Below are 6,465 nucleotides of genomic sequence, written 5' to 3'. Positions count from 1 at the left end.
AACAAAAACAAAAGGCACCTTAATTGCCGTTCATCCTGGAGATGGATAGTTGGACCCGTCCGAAACGACATGGATGGACCCCACGTTTATTTCTCAATTGCCGTTCATCATCTGGAAGGACGGCATCCGGAATGGTGTAAAATAGACGGTTAACAGAGAGCCGCCTTATAATGGGTCTTGAATACCGTCCATCTTCAAAATGAGCGACAAAAAAAGCTCCAACCACCATGGCCACCTCAAAATTCCACAGCTCTTGGTGCCCATGTCGGTAAAATCGGTTAACTTACGAATCCAATCGGATCAGATCCGATCGTTTTTAAATTGGACTATTATAAAGGTTGATTTTTTTTCAATTTTATATTTTATAATATATATTTTAAAAACATCCAAGTGAGTTGATTCAAGGTAGAATGGATGCCATTTGAGTCAAATTGTTCGATTTTTAAAGAGGGCCCAAATGACCCCTACATCTTATATAAACAAAACAGGTAGATCACATCTATAAGGTTAGTTTTACTGAAAAGAAAATGACATTTTTTTGGATAATCCAAGAAAAAACCCCATAACTGATCTTACATTGACTGGCCTCCTATTGGTCAAACCCTTGAGGTCCTCCCTATCCAACAAGAGAGTACACCCAGTCTGGACCTTGCGGTAAAGAATGCTACCCATGGGTTTTGAACCTGTGACCTCCTTTCAACTTAGTGACATTCACAAGTCAGCCCTACCTTACAAGGGGAGCCCTTGTGTGCTCAACATGACAAAAATTGTGTGTTTTGTTAAATGGGAGAGAGGTGCAATTGATTGTAGCAAATATATATCCCTGCTGCACCTGTTGCTGTAAGCAAATCATTTTGAACTTGTGACGTCTCGTCAACTTGGTGACATTCACACGTCCCCTTACTCTATCCTTATCGTGGTTACCTATAGGAAGCCATTGCAACAACAGCTGATCTAGTGTTGTTGGCTGCTGCCCACGGCAGTAGCCCAACCGGGAGGGGAGGGCAGTGCCTATTCTCCCTTACGGTCACCCCAACAGGGGTGGCCGGTCTGCTTGAACTCGAGCTAGGCTCGGGTTTCTTCCCCCCTGTCATGCCACTTGAGGTGGGCAAGGACCTTTGGCAGTGGCCCGACCCCTACCGCACCATCGATGGGCAGGGGCTCTCTTGTCCCTCAGGCCAACTTATCGAGTTGAGCTCGATTAAAACAAAACCCAGCTCGGTTCCCTATGAAGGGATACGGAGCCCAGGCTCGGTCTTATTTTGGAAAGGGACCAGGCCCAGTTTGGCCTGACCGCCGAGCCCTCACCCCCTCGCTGATTTTTTTTTGTAGCAGCATCTGCCTCTCACCCTATTCAACTGAGCTGAGCTTGGTTAGAACTGAGCCCAGCTCGGTTCTCTCAAATTTTGGACCGAGCCTAGCTCGATTGGCAAACAAATCCAACTCGGTCAAGCTCCCCTAACTGAGCCATGGCTCAGTTAGTCCTTAACCGAGCCATGGCTCAGTTAGTCCGCCCTTGGCCTGAGCTCGATTTGGTTTACTGAAACCGAGTCTGGCTCGGTCAACAGGCAACCTCAGGATGCCTCTTACTCAGCTTGTTCTTGGTGTCCCCTTTTGACTGAGTCAAGCTCAGTTGGAACTGAGCCTGACTCGGTTTAGTAGTCATCGAGCCCGGCTCAATTTTCTTAAACGAAGCCCGGCTTAGGCCATATACAAAACCAAGTCAAGCTCATTTTTTTTCTAAAATCGAGCTTGACTTACTTCATTTTTTACCCTTTCGCTGAGCACAACTCGATCTGAACACCTCAAACTAGGTTTGGGTTCAACCCCTGCGATGTGATTGTTGCCTCTTTCACAAAAATGAGAATTTAACTTCACAGTGCGATAAAAACTTTTTTAGCACACCACATCGATGCAAGGGATGAGACTTTGTACCTCTGACATGCATATCAAAATATGAACAAGTTAAACCTACGCTTAAAATCATCAAAGATTTAGACCATCTTCGAGGTAAGGAAAATTATATACGATAACGATAACTAAACTTTTCTAATATATATATATATATATATATATATATATATATATATATATATATATATATATATATAAGTACACATTTAACTCAAGAACGCAGTTTTACGTATTCTTGTCTTATTTAAATTATGATTTATTTCAAGTATGCAATTTTGCATACTTTTGCTTTATTTATGATGGCCTTTTAATGGACGTTGCTTTAATATATATGTATTATACTTACGTATATAACTATTCAGGATATGCAATTTTGCGTATTCTTGTCTTATTTAAATTATGATTTATTTCAAGTATGTGATTTTAAATACTTTCACTTTATTTATGATGACCTTTTTGGCGGATGATTCTTTAATATATATGTATTATATATACATATATAATTATTCAGAGTATGTAGTTTTGCATAGTCTTGCTCTATTTTCAATTACGCACACATTTATTTAGAGTATGCAGTTTTATGTACTCGTATTTACTTTAAATTATGCAAGTATTTGTTTAAAGTTGCAGATTTGTGCACCCCTACTTTAATTCAATTTCAAAAGACATTGCATGCGAGATTTTGAGTTTATATGCTCTCGATGTTTTGTAAAATAAAACAAGTGTTTTATGTTCACATGTTCGTGATATTCGGCATACACATGTGTCGCTTATCATACAAACAAAACAAGGCTTTTATGCTCACATGAATCAAAGTTGTTATGTTCATTTTGATCAGATAATTTCCAAGCATTGGAGTGTTCTTTGAAACACCATCCAACCTGGTTTGAACTTTAAAATAAGTTGAGATTGACATGACTCAAGTATTCGCAATTGTGTCATCTCTTTGAACCAATAAAATGCAAAGACTTTGACTACGTAGACTTTGATCTTACTTACGTCATGTCCTTTTATTTATGCATCTAGAATGACCCGAATATGCCTCGGCCTAAGGTATAAGAAATCTTGATTTTTTAGAGTTTCCATTGGTCTTCTTTCTGAGAAACCAATTATTTTCTCATTGTAGTAGTACTATCAGTACGCAGATAAAGAAATTTGAGGTTTATGACAAACCTCGTGCGATAATGCACCATATTATGAGAAAATCACGTAAACATACATGATCTCCTTTATAGGCAAGATACTTGATTAAGTTTAAAATACCAAAGTATAATAAATGGGTTGTTGGATAAAAAAAAAGACCGAACACACTCATTTATCCTTTAGTTTTATCAAGAGAGAGGATAGGAGATACAAACTTTAATGGACAATGTTGTTAATAATTATGATCCTCAAGTGACAATGACTCGGCGTCCCTAGTTATCAGAATTAAGAGACACAACTACCAATTGTTATCCTATGTGGTAGATCCCGTAACTTCTGCAGAAGTTTGGATGCATCCAAACAAGTGGCCTATGAGAAATTCTCTCTCAATTATTACAGTGTCTCCTTTCAAGCAAATTAAGTTAATTATTCAAGGTATCAAAATACATGAAATAACAAACCCTCGAATGGTCTCAGTCTGTCTGTACATTTTTTCATGTGAGTACCCACAGGTCAATAATTATCAAAACAAGATTATGATAATCATTCTGCTTCTTCGAACTAGAAGTGATACGCTGCTTATATTAATTTGTGGTTTGTTTCAAATGGTTATGACCGAATGTTGTGAAATATGATAATGCATATGTTAGTCTTGTTCTCTTGGTTAATGTCGTTGCACCTACCAGGCTTTCATAAGTCTGACCTATTTTATGGGATACAGGTGATGATTAGACAAATATTATAGGCGATGGCACGATGATGTAATAATATGAAGAATTCACTTTTTCTATTGTTCGCTCCTAAGCATGTTTTGTAATTTGCTATAAGGACTTTTGTATAACACTATTTCTATTTAAAACCTTGTATTGAATCTTCATGGTTTTGAATTGATGTATGAAAATGAAGACCCAAATCAAAGACATTTGGGGATTGGTGTAACTTTTATGAAATAATTTTTTAAAAAGATATTTTTGATAAAAACATTTTGTGAAAACCAAACACCAAATAATAAAAATTGGCTCACACTAGGGTGAGATACAGGTCGAACTCAAGGAACAGGAGAAAACTTTGTATTCTACTCAAGAACAAACGTTATTGCCTTTTAAATAAAAATAAATAAGAATAACTAACTATTATTACAATATGTTACCCTCTTGCAGATGGTTCAAAAAGAATAATAAATGGTTTTATTACAAACCCAAATTAATAAATTAAATAACCCTAATCTAAAAAAGAAAAAGGGTCTTCAGTGCTTAAGCTTTAATCCCTTGCAATGTCTCTGCTTTGCTTGAACCTAAGAGTTACTATTAAAGGCTTTTAGTTTTTCACTCTTAAAAGGTTTTGATTCTGCTAAGAGCTCTTTTGAGAGTTCGAAGGGCCTTAAGGGGACCTTTTGGGGATCTCAGAGGGCTCTTCGAGATTACTTTTGAGGGCCTACCGCACGTCTGACCGCTTCCCTGTAAAACAAAAACACCAAACAAAAAGCAAAACAACGAAAAACTAGACAAAAATTTAATGTTAGTTTGATCAAAAGTCACAAAAATAAGAATCTAACTAACCTATAACTAACCAACTAACATGCAACAAACCAAATCACTAAATAACAAAACAACTAACTAAATAACAATAAAGAAACTAACTAATGTAACAAACTAAAAACAAATTATGAAACTACTTAACAAACTAACTAGATTAATAGCAACTATGAACAAGTAACTAAATTGAAAACACTCAAACTAACTATTCAACTAACCAATTAAAAACTACAAAAACCATGGATAGCACTAATGCATAAAATAAACTAAACTAATTAATAACTCTACTTTAAGAAGAAGAAACATGAATGCAAAACTAACCACTAAGTCTAACTACTTTTAAAACAACTAAACAAAGTTAATCTAACTAAATAAAGCAACTAACATGCACAATCCAATTAACAAACTCCTACCTCAACAAAAATAGTAAAAATGTGAATATCAAACTAACTGGATGAAAGAAATTAATCTAGTCCATTTGATTAAATTAAAAATTTTGAAACACTTGGTTTTAACAAATCCACTTAAAAAAAATTGCAAAACTATTTAATCTAACACAAAATGTTCAAATCAAGAACTCATACGGCTAATCTACATTACACTAAAGGTTGAAGACATGCTAACCGATCCATTAACTATAACTCATTAATCTGAATTACACTAATCAAAATATGTTAGCACAAATTACTTAATTGTTAACAAACAAAACATTAGAAGTCTAAAAATCAATTAATCTAAAGCTACCTGGGTAAACCAACTACTGCAGTTATATCACTCTATATTGACCAAAAAAATTTGGCCTGTGTCATCACAATGAATCTTGACTCATGCAAGTCAGATTGTTCAATCTAAGTGGACAACACAATTTGTTGATCCCTTAACGTTTGGAGAGCTAAGTCGATTTGCGTGAATATGAAAGTCATGCAAGTCGGATCGTTGGCTTTCAAAGAGTAAATATAGACTGTGTTTTGCTCTAAAAAAGAACTTCAAAAATATTAAATAGAACCAACCAAACTACAAAGAACTATCTATATGATGTAACATATTGAATTTAATCCTAACCTAAATGCAGGAATCACAATGCAGACTCGAACTCTTTTAGATGCTATGCAAATGCAGTGAATCAACATGATGTATATGATCCTAAAAAAATTATGATATAGGCATTCAATGAATAAACACAAAACTATGAATCTAATATATGCATGCGAATATAAAGAGAAGAGTGAGAAGGGGTAAACCTCATGGTCCATCTTCGATAGAGGAGTTGAGAAAAAGAAATGATCTTTTCTCTGAGTTGCACATGCCTCCAACAATGGGGGCAAGAAGAACCGGTACCAGAAGAGATTAGAAGCAAGACGAGAATGGAAAGAGAAAAATAAAGAGAATAGGAAGAACCGGTTGGGAACGAGAAAGAGGAGGAAGAGAAGAGAGGGAAGAAGGCAGAGGCACATTTTTTCTCAAGAGGGAGACACTCTCTTATGGCCGGAAATTTGGTTTTATACTAAAAAAATTAACTCAAAAATGTGTTTTCTAAAAACCTTAATTAATTTTTAGAAATTCAAAAACATACTAAAAAGAACATATTTCATAAAAAGGACACTTCTAAATAAAATATTATTTAAAACTCCTAAACCAATTAGACTACAAATTAAAAAATTCTAAACTAAGCAAAACACTAAACAAAATACAGAAAAGAGTTTGAAATATCAATTTTTCTATATTTTCAATTGCAAAGCAGTTTCTCAAAAACACTGATAAGAATGTGTTTTTAATGCAATTTTTTGATGGATCATGCATAGAATAGTATGAATAAAATGCAAAAATTATGCATGATCAGGGACCCAATTTGATGGTTGAAAATTTCACCTAT

Source organism: Nuphar pumila, chromosome 13 (genome assembly GCF_984573655.1).
Source record: "Nuphar pumila chromosome 13, dmNupPumi1.hap1.1, whole genome shotgun sequence".
Taxonomy (NCBI): domain Eukaryota; kingdom Viridiplantae; phylum Streptophyta; class Magnoliopsida; order Nymphaeales; family Nymphaeaceae; genus Nuphar; species Nuphar pumila.
The sequence above is the reverse complement of the archived record's forward strand: the minus strand, read 5'-3'. Positions refer to the sequence as shown.